The following is a 17,312-nucleotide window of genomic DNA, read 5'->3' as shown; positions in this document are numbered from 1 at the left end:
TTATTAAGAAAAGTAATTTATCTACTATAGTCAGCATGAGTTAGTGTCATTGGTATGCTGGTAAATGTTTAAAACCTGACAATTTTTGAAAAAAGAAGAATATATATACACATACACTTACTTAAAAATATTGCTGATAATAAAGGATGTGTAGCACACAATTTACAAATAATAAAATATAAAATCTTCTTTATATAAATTCTGTGAAGTCAATTGATTTTCATACAATGTTTACCTTGATTTTTGCCAAATTTCTGACTATCCATAGTCAATCTATGGTTACAACTGATGAATGAGTATAATTCAAATTGAATGTTGTTTGATACTTTCATTTATCTTAACTAATAAGACATATATTGGAACTTCGCTTATTCTTCTGGAATGTGATAACTATTTTGCTAAGGATAGAATTTTTCTGAATACTGGAAGAATATATCATCATTTTTTTTTTTTTGCTATTTACAATAAAACAAGTGTAGGCACATTTTTAAGTTCAATCTATGCTATTAACATTTTCTTCATCACTGTTTTAAGACTACACAATTTAAAAAAAAAAAACAAGAAATCAAGATGTGATTTGTAGCATTTGCCAATTCTTTTATTATTATTATTATTATTTTTTTTTTTGAGACAAAGTCTTGCTCTGTTGCCCCGGCTGGAGTGCAGTGGCTAGATCTTGGCTCACTGCAAGCTCCACCTCCCGAGTTCATGTCATTCTCCTGCCTCAGCTTCCCGAGTTGCTGGGACTACAGGCGCCCACCACCACGCCCGGCTAATTTTTTGTATTTTTAGTAGAGATGGGGTTTCACCATGTTAGCCAGGATGGTCTTGATCTCCTGACCTCATGATCCGCCTGCCTCAGTTTCCCAAGGTGCTGGGATTATAGGCGTGAGCCACCACCCCGCCAATTCTTACATTATATTCTCACCATGTCCAATTTCAAGCTATCAGTGTGATGCCACTGAACACTGAGTTGGGCAGAGATGCCCAGTAGCAGACCATTACATAGCTATGATATTATGAAATACGTATTTGGTCTTCATCCCAATTTCCTGAGATAGAGTTTCTAAAATCCTTGGAATCTCTGGAGTAATAAGAGTGCTTTTTATATGCTAAAGAAGTGGCTGGTGGCTGGATGTCCCTAGATAGCTTCAGGATAGGGGCTGGTCATAAGAAAGTACATTAGAGGATTGGAACTTTCCGCATTACCCCTCAACTTCTGGGGAGGAGAGAGGGGCTAAAGGTTGAGTTGATCACCAATGGCCAGTGATTTAACCAATCATGCCTGTATTCATCTGTTCTCACATTGCTGTAAAGAAATATCTGAGACTGGGTAGTTTACAAAGAAAAGAGGTTTAGTTGGCTCATGGTTCTGCAGGCTGTTCAGGAAACACGATGCTGGCATCTGCTTGGGGAGGCCTCAGAAAACTTACAGTGATAGTGGAAGGGGAAGGGGAAGCAGGCAGGTCTTACATGGCTGGAGCAAGAGGAACAGATGAGGGGAGGTGCCACACACCCTTAAACAATGAGATCTCAGGAGAATTCACTCACTATACAGTACCAAGGGAGCATGGTGTTAAACCATTAGGACCACCCCCATGATCCAGTCACCCCCACCCCCTGCCAGGCCCCACCTCCAACACTGGGGATTGCACTTTAACATGAAATTTGTGTGGGGACGCAGATGCAAACCATATCAATGCCCGTGTAGTGAAGTTTCCATTAAAAACCCAAAAGGACAGGGATGGTTGGAGGGAAGGGGCTGGCTTCCTGATGGCTGAACACATGGGGAGATTCCTGAAGGGTAGCACACCTAGAGAGGGCACGGAAGGTCCACTCCCCATGCCCCAGAGCTTGCTCTGTGTGTCTCCTCCATCTAGCTGTTCACCTGTATCATCTGCAATATCCTTTATAATAAACTGGTAAACATAAGTAAAGTGTTTCACTGAGTTCTATAAGCTCCTCCAGCAAAGTAATCAAACTCGAGGGGTAAATGGTGGGAACTGGCTCAGAATTATAGGTGACAGCCTGCTTCTTGCAACTGGTATCTGAAGTGGAGCCAATCTTGTGGGACTGAGCCGTCGATCTGTGAGATCTGATGCTATCTCCAGGTAGAGTGTCAGAATTGAATCGGAGGACAACCAGCTAGTGTCCACTAGAGAATCCCCTGAAAGACTGCTTGGTGGGGAAAAATCCCCACACATTTTGGTGGCCAAGGGTCACAGAAGTATTCTTTGCTAATTATTGTATGAGAGTAGGAGAAAGCATTTTGGCTTGGTTTTTTTCTATATTTAATAGTAGAATTTCCATCATATAAATTCAGTACACACAGAATAACTTCAAAAGCACAGATGATTGTATAATGTAGTAAAATCATTTGGATAGAATGAGTTTTGAGTATTTGTTACATTTTCCTTTAATATAATTTAATTTTAAGTTATATAATTTAATTTGTAATAATGATTTCTTGGTTTTATTTAATAATTGGCATGCAAACTTTCTGAAAATTTAACAATCTTCTCTCACAAGGCAGTGTTGGCTGGCTCCAGCAAGCTGGGATGGGATATGGGTTAAGTTGTATGTTGAAGAACCCTTAGATGTATTGCAGGAGAGGATGGGCCTATACTACTCAGTAGGTCCTGGATAACGGGTGGTTTCCAGGGCTCACTTGCTCAAAGATCAAGAACAAGATAATTGTCATAGAGCTTCTTTGGGAATTTCATGCTTAGAGGTCACCTCTCTTAAACAGGAGGATTCCATTAGAACACACCTTCTCTGATTCATTTCTAACCCCTAGATGATTTATTTGCTTATTTATAAAACATAGCTCTAGCAGTTTGTGCTCATTATCTGTTTGTGCTTTATAAATTACCTAAAAGTTAGTAGCTTAAAGTAGCTAGTACACACCTACACCACATAACAATGTTTCAGTCAAAGATGAGCCTTATGTATGCTAGTGGTCCCGTTAAGATTATGATACCATGGCTGGGCGCAGTGGCTCACAGCTATAATCCCAGCACTTTGGGAGGCCGAGGCGGATGGATCACGAGGTCAGGAGATCGAGACCATCCTGGCTAACACGGTGAAACCCCGTCTCTACTAAAAATACAAAAAAAATTACCCGGGCTTGGTGGCAGGCGCCTGTAGTCCCAGCTACTCGGGAGGCTGAGGCAGGAGAATGGCATGAACCCGGGAGGGAGAGCTTTCAGTGAGCCGGGATTGCACCACTGCACTCCAACCTGGGTGAGAGAGCGAGACTCCATCTCAGAAAAAAAAAAAAAGACTATGATACCATAATTTGCCTGTGCCTTTTGTACATTTAGATATGCTTAGATGCACAAATACTACCATTGCATTACAATTGCCTACGGTATTCAGAACAGTAACATGCTGTGCAGGTTTTCAGCTTAGAAGCAATAAGTTCTATAGGTTATATCATATAGCCTAGGTGTGTCTTAGGCTGAACCATCTAGGTTTGTTTAAGTACACTCTGGGATGTTCACACAACGATACATTTCTCAGGACATATCCCAGCCATTAAGTGACATGACCGTATTGATGACTTTCTCACAGTTTCTGAGAGCAGGTGTCTGGAGTGGCTTATCTGGAAGGCTCTGCCTCAGTCTCTCATGAGGTTGCAGTCAAGACGTCAGTCAAAACTACAGTGTGTGAGGGCTTGACTGGTCTGCGGGGTCTGCTCCTATGAGGACTCACCACGTGGCTGTTTTCCTTGCTATGTGGACCTCTCTGTAGGGCTGCACAGTTGCCCTCACAACATGGCAGTTGCCTCTTCTGGAGCAAATGATCACAGAAAAGAGCAAGTCAGAAGTCATGATGTCTTTTAAGACCTGGTCCCAGAAGTCGCACATCACTTCTGCTCTATTCTCTTCACTAGGAGTGAGTCACTAAGTGCAGCCTCTCAAGTGGAGGGAAATTAGGCTCCACCTGCTGAAGGTCGTGTCAAAGAATCTGTGGATATATTTTGAACCACCACATACCATAATTTTAGGTGACTTAACTCATTTTGATATTTTGATTCGTGCTTTCAAATTTTAGGGTTTTTATTTTACTTTTTAATAGTTCATTATATTATCTATATTTTATTCTTTTAGACACTATTACATTTTACTCATTCTAAAATCATTTTTATGACTTCTATTACTAATATTCTTATGTTGCTTGTCTGAAATTTTGATTTTAGTTTTTTTTTTATTTTTTATTTTTTGGAGACAGAGTCTCGCTCTGTCACCCAGGCTGGAGTGCAGTGGCGCGATCTCGGCTCACTGCAACCTCTGCCTCCCGGGTTCACGCCATTCTCCTGCCTCAGCCTCTCCGAGTAGCTAGGACTACAGGCGCCCGCCACCACGCCCGGCTAATTTTTTTTGTATTTTTAGTAGAGACGGGGTTTCACCGTGGTCTCGATCTCCTGACCTCGTGATCCGCCCGCCTCGGCCTCCCAAAGTGCTGGGATTACAAGTGTGAGCCACCGCGCCCGGCCTGAAATTTTGATTTTGTGTGATTGCATTTGGGTTTTTCATTTATATTATAATTTGCTTTTCTATATTAACTGTGATAGCCTTTAAATAGTTGGATTTATTTCCAACTCCTTCAAGCTTGCCTTTCTTGTCTATTAGTGTGCCTTCTCACCTAGTTTGACCAAATAGGTTCTGATAATCATCCGATTCTTTTGGTAATTATAGGTGAGCTCCAACATTTAGAGGTAGATGAGAGCCCTATATCTCCTACCCTAAAACTACACGAAAAAGTGATATGCTACAGCACAAGTCAGTCCCAGACTGAATTTTTTCACATGTGCAACCATCTGTTACCAAGCAGGCACTAAATGGCTGAATGTCCCATCAGTGGACTCCGTGAAGACCCCACCGCTGCCTTTTTGGCACCATAGTACGTACCTTGTAGGAAGGACTAATTCCAGCACAAACATAACAAATATCCTGATGACAGGAGCGGCTTACCTTGTGGTGGGATCAGGTGAGGGATGTTCTCTGGGCACAGGGTAGAACGTGGTTCTAGACTGAGGATGTCTCTTCAAAGGGATTGTTTTCTTGGCTCACCGGTTTCTTCAGCCCCATTCATTCCAAGTTGGAGATGCCTGTACAATACTCTGGTTAATGAAAAGTTATTTCCAAATCCCATAGATCAACTAGCGATCTCCTCTGATACAGATTTAGATTGAGATTTTTGAAGGAAAGCCACATTCTGAACGGAAGACTCCTGTAGGAGCTAAATAACTGCTCTTATGATTGGTGTGTGGGGATTTTAAATCAAGGAAATTCAGTGTCATTTACCAAACCCTAGGTTAGTGGTTAAACTCAAGCACACCTAACTCAAGCACACCATCTACATGAAGGCATTTTAAAGCTAACTCCTGATAGATGATGTGCTTGAGTTTAATCACTAACCTAGGGCTGTACCCTCTAAGTGAGAATACTATTTCGGTCAGCACCATCTAGGTTCTGCTGTGAGAAACCCCAGAATCATAGGCAACTAAAATGTTGGAGGTGTTTCCTTGCTGGCTCGTAGCTGACACCTCTGATATTGTTGGGCCAAAGGGAAATTGAGGGCTCTGAGAAGTTCACTAAAAATTAAATGTACTGGCTGGAAATGACACATATTACTTTGGCTCATAATTCATTGGCCAGATGAGACTCCTGCCCCCACGCCACATCTGGCCAGAAAGAGCAATCCTGCGAGTAGCTGGAGGGGGAAGAACTGGGGATACTTGGCCAACAGTACAGTGCCTTCTGCTAACACCTCCTGCCATCTTGTCATTGGGTTTAGAAACAATTCATGAAAAGTCATCGGTGAATTTTAATTACAATTATAGGACTGGTTCTTTTAAACAGCCTACATTTAAGCCAATCCCTGGATTCCTAGAAGCTCTCTTCCCTCTGTAATACATCCTGAGTGATGCCCACAGGGTGAGGCGCACTCGGCTAATCCTACACTCATTCGCTTCCTTTCTCACGGTTGAGTTGAATGCTTACAGAGGCAGTTGTGTGTTTGCCCAAGCTTGTTTATGCCAGTAATACTTTTACAATGACATAATTTAGTTAAATAGTACATAACATTATAAAATATAAGGACAGAAAGAAAGAACAAATCTCTTTTAAAATTGCTACTGAAATAGGAACTGAATAAGCCATATCATAGCTACTCAAATTTTAATATGCACACAAACCACCCAGAGAGCTTGTTAAGGGGCAGATTCTGATTCAGGAGGTGAGAGTGGGGCCTGAGACTTTGCATTTCTAATTAGCTCCCAGGCGATAGGGACACTGCTGGTCCACAGATTACCCAGTGAATAGCAAAATATTAGACTGTTACAAAATCTTATTGGAAAATCATTAAAATACAAAAAGAGATTGCCTGCAGGTCACTTTGCTAGTACTTTAAGTTATTTAAGAGCTCACTCCACTTTGAAAAACCTAGACCTGGATATCATGAAGCTGCTTCTTCTCATAAAGATAATGTGAATACCATTCAGCAAAACACATTAAAAGAAAAAAAGAGAGAGAGAACTTGACCTTAATATGAAAAATAAATACATGGGGTTAAAAGTAAAAGTTTCTGGAGGCATTTTATTGTCTTTAAGTGATTCATTACTTAAGAAAACTTTTTGCACTGGAGAAGAGACTTTCTACCATATTGTATTAAATGCACAATTACCAATGGAAGTTGATAACAAGATTCTTGGCAATTAACCAAACTTTAAGCAGATACGTCGCACAAAATGTCACCTCACTGCCCAGTTCCAAAAGTGCCTGGTACATAGAATACAATAGCAGACCTGCAACGTATTTTGAATCTCGGGGCTTTTTGTGTATTGTTTTGTTTTCTAAGAAGGGGAAGGTTAGCAACATTCAATATTTCAGGAGCCAATATTGGGAGAGAGAAAAACTTGCTGAGTGTTTTCAAAGCAAGTGAATGTTCTTTACTTCTGACATTTCCTTCTCACACCTGTGGTCACAGCTGTAGAAATTTTTGTTGTTTGTTTGTTTTGTTTGTTTGTTTTTTGAGATGGTGTCACACTCTGTCGCCCAGGCTGGAGTGCAGTGGCATGATCTTGGCCCACTGCAACCTCCACCTCCTGGGTTCAAGCGATTCTCCTGCCTCAGCCTCCTGAGTAGCTAGGATTACAGAGCGCACCACCACACCTGGCTGATTTTTGTGTTTTTAGTAGAGACGGGGTTTTACTGTGTTGGTTAGGCTGGTCTTGAACTCCTGACCTCGTGATCCGCCCACCTCGGCCTCCCAGAGTGCTGGGGTTACAGGCGTGAGCCACTGCGCCTGGCCAGAAATGTGTTTTAGTCACAGTAGGGAAGGGGAGGGATAATGTATTTCTTCATTGTATGACTAAATCCTGATAAGCTTGAAGGATTTTCAAAGGAAAAATGACAATGAAATACATTGATATAGTGGAGCCATGAATTGAGAACTATTTCTTATAACGTATTCAGTTGTCCGGTGATGTATTTGTGAAATAATTTCAGTCCTCATCTTTCTACGCTCTCTCCAAGGACCAGAGAGCTTGCTGCTAAAGGAAAGATTGAGAAATGCTCCAACCATCCCAAATGGGGCAGTCTTAAGGTTTCCAAAAAAACCCATCTGCACGTAGACCCTCTTCCCAGAATGCTCTCCCTCCATGTTCCAAACTCATCTCCTCCCTTATTCAAGGCCTCTAAGTTTATAAGGGATTATTCTGTGCAAACTATTCCTTCCTGATTTAGACCCAGTCTTGTTTCTGACTGCTAATAAGTCACTGTGTGTCTTCATATCGAATCCCAAATTGGAGTCTGTCTCAAGTATTAATACCGTTCTGTGAAAGACAAGAATATTTTCCCCCTTCCATAAGCTGTGTAGGGAAGGACCTTGGTGCAAGTACCCACCAAGCAAGGTATCCCAGAAATCACAAAACAAAAAGGCTCACAGACCAAATTAAGATGCTTGAATCCCACAGTTTACTAAATCAATATAAAACGCAAACAATGGAAAACTATGGGGTAGATTAACACACTTGGGTTATATATATATGCAGGAGGAAGGCACACACTACCTAAATCCTGGGCTGGTAAAGTTCATGTGTCCTGTCTGTCTGCCATAGGAGCCTTCTCCAGTGATGGTGTCATTAAGAGGCCAGAGTTGAGTTTGAGCAAGAGTACCCCCAGACTAGAAGGTATCTGAGGCCATTGACATATACTAGCTCTGTTACAGCGATGTAGCTAGCCTATAGCTATAGCTTGCCAGTTACCTGCTAAACTGCCATGCTTTCTGATTACACTTCTTGGACGAAACACATGCAGAGCCAGAATGGGGGCATACTAGGTGTCACCAGTGTATAGTCAATGTCAGGCGTGACCCAGCTGTCACCCACAGGTGTGTGCTCATAACTTGGTCTATCCATCCCTTTCTAGCTCTAAGTAACACATTTTTGCCATCATATATTCCATTTTCTATTTTTAGCATTTCAGGTTTCTAATTTACTGTCAGCATTTAGCATATACGATCAATTCTGCCAATGTCTCGCAAGCCATTTGCTTACTCATCGTCGGGACTTAACACAGACTATGAGATTCTCCTGTGGCATACAAACCACTTGCTAACTCACTATGTATGCTTTTACATTGCTTATGTATTTCATCCGCTTAATTTCCTTTTCTTGTCTTCTTCAGCAGAATCGAGTAATGTCAAATAATACAGCAAACTCATATTATGCAGTAGAATAGAAGGACTAATGGAAAACACAAGGTGCAAAATACATTTTTGATGGCTTAGCCAATAATTGGTGCTCCTTTAAAAAGTGGCACATTACTCATTTAGAAGAAAAAAGACCTAGTTGTTCTTTTTTTTCTTTTTTTTCTTTTTTTTCTTTTTTTTTGAGATGGAGTCTCACTCTTGTCACCTAGACTGGAGTGCAATGGCGTGATCTCGGCTCACTGCAACCTCCGCCTCCTGGGTTCAAGTGATTCTCCTGCCTCATCCTCCCGAGTAGCTGGGATTACAGGCGTCTGCCATCACGCCCGGCTAATTTTTGTATTTTGTATTGTTTCACCATATTGGCCAGGCTGGTCTCGAACTCCTGACCTCAGGTGATCCACCCACCTCGGCTTCCCAAAGTGCTGGGATTACAGGCATGAGCCACCACGCCTGGCAAGACCTAGTATTAATAGATCAGTAGGGTGACTCATTAACATTAATTGGTTATACATTTCAAAATAGCTAGTAGAGAATAACTTGAATGTTCCTGGCATAAAGAAAAGATAAATATTTAAGTTGATGGATATTCCAGTTACCCTGATTTGATTATATGAATGTACCAAATTATTATTACTTTCACACCAACCTAATATGACATTTACATTGAGTATACATATATCTAATATGTATCAATAAAAATGACTAAATACATAAAGATAAACTTCATAAAAAGAAAAAAGTGGTACATTATTGAAGATTCTTTTTAAATAAGTTCAATTAAATCTCCTAATTATATTAATAACTTATGCATGCTTATTTTAGGACATTGGAAAATATAGAAAAGGATAAAGAAAAAAAATTTTCCTTAATGCTACCAGCTGGTGACAATCAATGTCAACATTTTGGTATACTTTATTTTTTAGATCTTATTTTAATAGATATCTTTCCCCATCTGTTAAGGTTGTACATACATTTCTATATCCTTACTGTCACAGGGCGAACCCCAAAATTGGGATTCAGCCTGTAAGACCACCTGGGCTCTTGGCTTTACACAGGAAGGAATTCAAGAGCCTGCTGACAGGGTAAAGTGAAAGCAAGTTTATTAAGAAAGTAAAGTCATAAAAGGGTGGCTACTCCATAGGCAGAGCAGCCCCAGGGGCTGCTGGCTGGCTGTTTTTATGGCTATTTCTTGATTATATGCTAAATAATGGGTGCATTATTCATGAGCTTTCCAGGAAAGGGGATGGGAACTCCTGGAACCAATGGTCCCTCCCCCTTTCACACCATATAAGGTAACTTTTGGACATTGCTATGGCATTTGTAAACTGTCATGGCGCTGGTGAGAGTGTCTTTTAGCATGCTAATGCATTATAATTAGCGAATAATGAGCAGTGAGGACTACTAGAATTTGCATTTGTAGCCATCTTGGTTTCAGCAGGTTTTGGCCGGCTCCTTTACTGCATCCTGTTTCATCAGCAGGATCTTCGTGACCTGTATTTTGAGAAACCAGTCCTGCCGAACTCCTATCTCATGCCCTTTTTCCAAAATATTATCTGTATTATATCTTCCTATCTTACTTCACGTGTTTTCTTTTTTTTGAGATGGAGACTTGCCCTGTCACCCAGGCTGGAGTGCAATGGCGCAATCTTGGCTCACTGCACCCTCTGCCTCCAGGGTTCAAACAATTCTCCTGCCTCAGCCTCCTAAGTAGCTGGGATTACAGGCGCCCACCACCACGCCCAGCTAATTTTTATATTTTTAGTAGAGACGGGGTTTCACCATCTTGGCCAGGCTGGTCTTGAACTCCTGACCTCAAGTGATCCACCCAACTCAGCCTCCCAAATTACTGGGATTATAAGCATGAGCCACCACACCCGGCCACTTGATGTGTTTTCCATCTAGTGGGAGACTGCCTTTCCCTGGCACTGGCTGCGACCAATTATTATTTTAGAGAGACAGTTAACAACTGCCTGACCTTCGCCTGATGGCTACAGGTTGACATTCCTGGGTGGCCTCTCCTGCCCTGCTTGTGTCTGCCTAACTATGTACTCTAACAGAAAGACCTAGTAAGGGAAGGAGATTCTCTACAGACTGTGAATGCCCCCTACAAGAGACAGCTTTGCAGGGCCATTTCAAAATATGTCAAAAATATATTTTGGAGTAAAATGCTTTGATTCGCTTCAGCACTGGCTATGTGTTATGTGATGCTATGCAAACATGTTTGGAATTTGGCATCTTATTGTTGCAAAGAGTCTGTTCTGTCAATCTTGGGATCTCTTTTAATGTTAATGCTGGTCAGTTGTGCCTGAACTCCAAAGGGCGGAGGGTATCATGAGGAGTGTCCCATATGGCCTGAACTGGTTTTTCAGGTTTCTTTGGGTCCTCTTGGCCAAGAGGAGGGTCTGTTCAGTCAGTTGAGCAGCTTGGAATTCTAGTTTTTTGATTTATAAGACCATGGTAATTTCTGTATTTAGTCAGCATTTAATCACTAAATCTTAATCTTAGTAGGCATTTTTTAAAATGCTGAATTAAAGTGAGATTTTCTCTTCCTTAAAAATCTGGGATGCTCATTCATTCTCTGATCAGTTCAGATGCAGTGTATGAAAAACCATAAAGCTAGTGTTTACGGCTCATTTAGAATTTGTCTAGCAGGTTTTCCGGTCTTTACCAGAAAGCCACCCCTACCCCCAAAAAGAAAGAAAAACCATAAACCTGTGTGTGTGCCTCCCTGGACCCTTCTTTTCCACAAAACCTTGCTCAAATCAGAGACAGGGACTTTCTTTTCTTGGCTAGTCCCTGCCCTGTCCTTTCTCTGAAATCCTTTAAGATGGCCAAGCTCTGTGGATTCAACCAGGCAAATGCTTCAACAGAAGAGGAAGGGGATGCTCTCCACCTTTTTTTTTTTTTTTTTTTTTTTTGAGATGGAGTCTCACTCTGTCGCCCAGGCTGGAGTGCAATGGCACGATCTCGGCTCACTGCACCCTCCGCCTCCTGGGTTGAAGCAATTCTCCTGCCTCAGCCTCCCAAGTAGCTGAGATTACAGGCGCCTGCCACCATGCCTGGCTAGCTTTTGTATTTTTAGTAGAGACAGGGTTTCACCATGTTGGTCAGTCTGGTCTTGGACTCCTGACCTCAGGTAATCCGCCCTTCTTGGCCTCCCAAAGTGCTGGGATTACAGGCATGAGCCACGGCACCTGGCCACTATTCACCTTTTATTACCTTCCTTAAGCCAAAATAACTGGGCTGTGGCAACCAGCATTCAGTACCCTGCTACCTCATCTGAGGCAGGTCCGATGAAGGTTTCTCTGAAGGACTGTTTTTTAATGAGGGAGATTTTTTTCCCAAGACTTTGGCAATCACTGTGTTCCCCTTACTTACTGCCACAAGTATGATTTACTTTCCACATAGAAGGATTCCCAGATCCTAAGACTGACTTAATAGCAATAGATAACTGTCACATATTGCTAATTCTATTTATTTCCCAAGAAAAAATAAAGAAGTGTTAATGGTATGGTGTTCGTTACTGGGGCTTCAGTCTAAAAAGGGGAATATAAACTTCGCAAGGCTGTGCACTGTGCTGTATGTGAGGTCGCACAGTCTGGGAGGCCCTGTGCCACCTTGTCAGGCTTCCTAAAGGAGCTCTCAACTCCCATCCACACACAAAGGCGTCTCCTGGGGACCAGGCCCTGGGCAACGCTGGCTGCCTCAGGAAGTTGCCCACACAGCCACAGGGCCGCAGATCTGCCTGGTAACTTGAACGACCACTAGCCCTCCCCGCTTGGTAGCTTCTTGTGTTACTGCCCCAGAAAGCAGAGCCCACAGGCATCATCACTTCCATCTCTTAGGCTGGCACCGTTGATACTGGTGGACTGGGGTCGGTCCCCAAATACCAGTAGGACCTGGACTCAAGCCAGTGTCCAGACTTTTGACACCATTGTGAGAAGGAACTTGAAGATGAATCCAAAAATCGTGAAAGTTGGGAGATTTATTTGCAAAACAAAAAGTACATACTCAAGAAAAGGAAGTGCAGGCATATTAAAGAAAGAGTTTGCCCCATGGATTTGGGCTGCTACCTTTATGGATTTCTTTAACCAAGGGGTGGAACATTCATGAAAATTCCTGGAAGAAGGTAGAAATTTATCGGAACTGTGGTGCCACCCATTTTTACACCAAGTATAGGTATTCCCAGAACTGTCACGGGGTGGTGGGTGTGTGATTGAGGATGTTAATGAGAGTATAATGAGGTTCTAGGAGAAACCCAGGCCAAATCCAGCACCATGTTGGGTCCAGTCGGTCTTAGCCAGCTTGGTCCACACCCCGGTTTTTCAGGATTTTATAAGTTCATAGTTTCTGCAGCTCTTTCAAGTGTCCTTTTGCTAGTCACATGAAACTGCCACCTGGAATTTTCCAATCTCCTGCAACCACTTTGTATTATTCTTATCTTACCATCAGTGCTATAATGGGTGAAATCCCTCCTATGACTGACTGTTCTCCTTCCTCTCCAATACTGTTAGGAGATATGTGTTTGTTTCTTAATTTTGACACATTATGGGATTTTGATATTTTTGGTATTCTAAAGAGTTTAGTATTTTGCAGGTACTTTAGTATAAAAAGGTAGGCACTGCCTCTATCTTTAATTGATTTTATCTGAACCCAAATAGGTCTTCTTGTTTCTAAGACAACTATTTCAAGCAGTGTCTAGGGTTTGTTGCATTCAATTGTTCCGTTTTGCATAAGTGAACCATGCTTTGATGACAAACAGCCAGCACCTCTGTGATGATCTCATTCAGCGTTGGAGTCCAGGGTAGTTTGCCGCAGGTCCCGGCTCTCAGAGGGTAACTGCATGTGCATGAATCTCCTGCCTCATTGATTTAATGCCCTCAGGATGTGTGCAGTGGGCCACTCTCTCTGCACACTTCTGCCCTGAGCGGGAGATGGGCCGGGCTCCAGTGAGAGGCTCTAGGAGTGTGTTTTGATAGTTTCTTCCACAGTATGCACAGCTACGAAGTCAGCTCGGCAAGTTTTTAAGTAAGTTTGGAGTTACATTACATACCTTTATTTATTAAATTTAAATCTGTGGTGGTTTTAAAACTCACATGAAGAATAATTTGTAATATTTTACATTCATGTACATCAGAAAGTAAGAAAAAATTAAACTATGTTTTAAATTGAGTTTTATTTTCCCCCTGCCCTTGAGCCATTTTTTTAAGTGTATACATGGTAGTGTGTGCATCATATTCATTTCATAAAAGCACCGATTGTTGTAGGAGATCAGTGAGCTAAAGGACGGGCACATATCTCTCAAACGCATTCATATTATCCAATAAATTAAATTCTTAAAGAAAAGAAAAAAGGCCTATTAATTGGAACACAAAAGCCCCCATCCCTGGTCCCAGTGCACTTTTCTCTAAGGTGATGTAATCCAAAGGAGAATTTATAGAAAAAAATAGTTTTTGTTCTGTGTACACTCAAGAAAATTAGGAAGATGAGAAAAAAAGAAAAAGGAAAATATCTTATTTTGGGGGTGTGGGTGGGGGTCACAGTCTTACCATGGTAGGAACTCACTCATTAAGTGGAAGAGGGAGCAGAATCCCCCCATCTCACCCCCACACACTCACACAGAGAAACAGCTTTTCCAGATAATGACTTTATGCAAATCAGAGAAAGACTCCGCTGCCCTAGACCGCCTTCCTGGTACCTGTGGAGAGGCATTGATTAGCCCCCTGCAAAGCGATGCATCCTGGGTGGACAGATGCCCAGGAGCGCCCACGGTGGCCCAAGGAGAGGGTGGGACCCGCCTCTTGGCACAGAGCGATCACTGCCTCTACTAAATAACCTTCTACAGCTCCCCCAGCCCTGAGCGATTTTTCCAAACTGAGCCCCTAAATCTGTATCAGGCACTGCTGCATGAAGAACAGGTGTAGCTCATGGTAAGACAAGGATCAGTAGGACTCCCTTACCTAGGAGAGGAGCGGTAAGGTGAGAGGGATGTGAGTATGCTGGGCAGGTGGGGGCCTCTGACGAACACAGACCGCTTCTAGGACTGGCAACATAACCATGGCCCCAGTGACAAAGGAAAATGCGGGACAGCTTGTGCAAAAATTATTAAGGATTTCAAGATGGCGACAGCAGAGCATTAAACCCAGCACAGGGTTCCCAGTGAAGGCGCTGGTTCACAGGCCCCTGGAGCTGGCACTGGGCCCCTGATTCCCTGTCAGCTGTGGCTGCCCCGTTCAGTCTGAGCAATGACAACCCACATCTTTCCTGCCATTGCCCCTAGGTCATCTCGACCCTCAACGCACACACTCCAACACCCTACACACACACACACACACACACACCCCATAGTCACACACCCCACACTCACACACCACACAATCACATTCACACACCTTACACATACCCACCATAGTCACACACCCCACACTCTCACACACACACACCCCCCACATTCACACACACACCACACACATTCGCACGCTCACCCTATACACACCCACCATAGTCGCACATCCCACAGTCTCTCACACACCCACTCACACACTCACACTTACACCCCACACTCACATACACACCACACATTCGCACGCTCACCCTACACTCTGTCACTTACACATGCACCCTACATACACTCATCATAGTCACACACCCCACGCTCTCCCACACACGCACATCTTACACACACTCACCAGTCACACACCCATACTCTCTTACACTCATACTCACATTCACACACTCACCCACCCTAACACATACCCACCATAGTCACACACCCTACACTCTCTCCTACACTCACACACCAGTCACACAACACAGACACCACACTCACCCCACACTCACACTCCACACTCTATCTCACACCCTTCACTTACACGCACTCACATACCACACACCATACACACCCCACAGTCATACACATTCACACACCATAGTCACACACCCCACACTCTATCTCACACACACCCCCACACTCACACACACCACACACACCATACACACCCCACACTCACACACAATACAGATTTGCACACTCTCGCACCCCACACTCACACACACTATAGATTTACACACACACACTCCACACTCATGTGCACACACATCCTCGCACACCCGCAGTCCTCCTGAGATCCCTTTGGGCTGGCCATGTTCTTCTCCCAGGAGAACTGGTGAAGTAGGAAGCACCCTCTCCAGCATTCTCGTCATCAAGAGCTAGCTGGCTATTGTTCCTCTGAGGGCTCTCACAGCGTCCTTCCTACCTTGTATTTGTTCAATAATGCTAAGCTAAACCATTTCCCTTCCCAGTTCCAAAGCCTGGAATGACCACAAATCCAATATAAGAGAGTCCAAATATCCTGCCTCCACACAGAGAACCCTCCAGACCCTCTTTGCACACTCTCTCTCTCCACGGTTCTCTCCAGGCAAGCTGAGAGCTCCCACTCAGGGAACAGCCTCTGTGTTTCCCTTCTGCACACCTGGTCTCTTATGATTATAGTTTGCCTGCCTGTCTTTAGCTCTCCCTTCAACTCATGAGTTTTGCACTTTTAATGTTGACATTTTAAAAATGTGTTTTATAAATCTAATCAGTAGCAAAAAATTATCTGTATTTACTTAAATATTGACATTTTACAATAAAGTTATCTGTTTAAGAATATATACCCTATGGAATCTGAATATTATAGACTTTGAGAGTTTCCATGATCAGTTTATAAAATACATGTAAAGCTTTTCATTGACAGTTGAATACTTACATTATTCTTTTCCCCCTGGAACTTACATTTCTATTTCACCAACCCCGCTGCATTTTATCCTAATATAGTATAACCCTCTGGCAGGAAGTCTTACTCATCACTATGTCATATGTCCTGTCCACAAAAATAAGTACATAGTGGGAATTAGTTTTTTAAATTCTTTGTAAACATCGAGTTTTTATATATGAGAAATATCTAGATTAATATATTTTACAGTTGTGATTCATACACAATTGATTACACGTTATACATTTTTAGTAGAAAAAATACAGAATTTTATCCGAAATGTATCTCTCACTGAGTAGGAAGGAGCTTTTATTTCTCTCGTGTTCCAGTACCCATGAATGAGTGCTATTTCCTGTTAAAATGAGACAGTTTTGGCATCAATTCTATATATACACGTTTGCTTTGTTGTGGTGGTTGTTTTTTAATTTCACTGTTGTAAGTAGTGCGGGCAATTTTAAGATTTAATTCTGTTTGTATTTAGGGGCATGATTATAGTAATAATCTGTGAATAAGTACATAGGAATGGAAGAAGTCACTAAGCGTCGCTCAATTTTTATAACTCCTTCCAGGGCTCATGCCAAAAATCACAGAAAATTATTTTTAAGGTCCTATTATCTGACAATTTGATTAGGTTCTCCTCTATTTTTTAAAAGTACTAGAAACCAGCTAACTTTCAAACGGATTTGATTGGCCCAAATTAGAGTCACTGTCTCAGTTTCTAGAACATCTACCAAGAAAAGGCTTTCCTGAATGACATTAATTATACTTATTTTATTAGAAGTACCTTCTATAATTGATTAATACTGTTAGATAAAGTAAGATTGAAATATTGTTCAGTTA

At 42.2% G+C, this 17,312-nt stretch overlaps 1 protein-coding gene and 1 non-coding gene across 9 annotated transcripts in view; both read left to right on the top strand.

Moving 5' to 3' along the window:
• Positions 1–17,312, top strand: part of HECW1 (HECT, C2 and WW domain containing E3 ubiquitin protein ligase 1) — a 464,866-nt gene that overhangs the window by 73,159 nt on the left and 374,395 nt on the right. The gene's annotated exons all lie outside the window — the stretch shown is intronic.
• On the top strand, positions 11,336–11,398 carry LOC115831032. The gene has a single exon (XR_004026582.1). It is a non-coding gene; the product is annotated as a U7 small nuclear RNA (small nuclear RNA).

The sequence above is a fragment of the Nomascus leucogenys genome, chromosome 17, assembly GCF_006542625.1.
Source record: "Nomascus leucogenys isolate Asia chromosome 17, Asia_NLE_v1, whole genome shotgun sequence".
Lineage (NCBI taxonomy): Eukaryota > Metazoa > Chordata > Mammalia > Primates > Hylobatidae > Nomascus > Nomascus leucogenys.
Note: the sequence above shows the minus strand (reverse complement) of the source record. Positions and strands in the feature narration are given on the sequence as shown.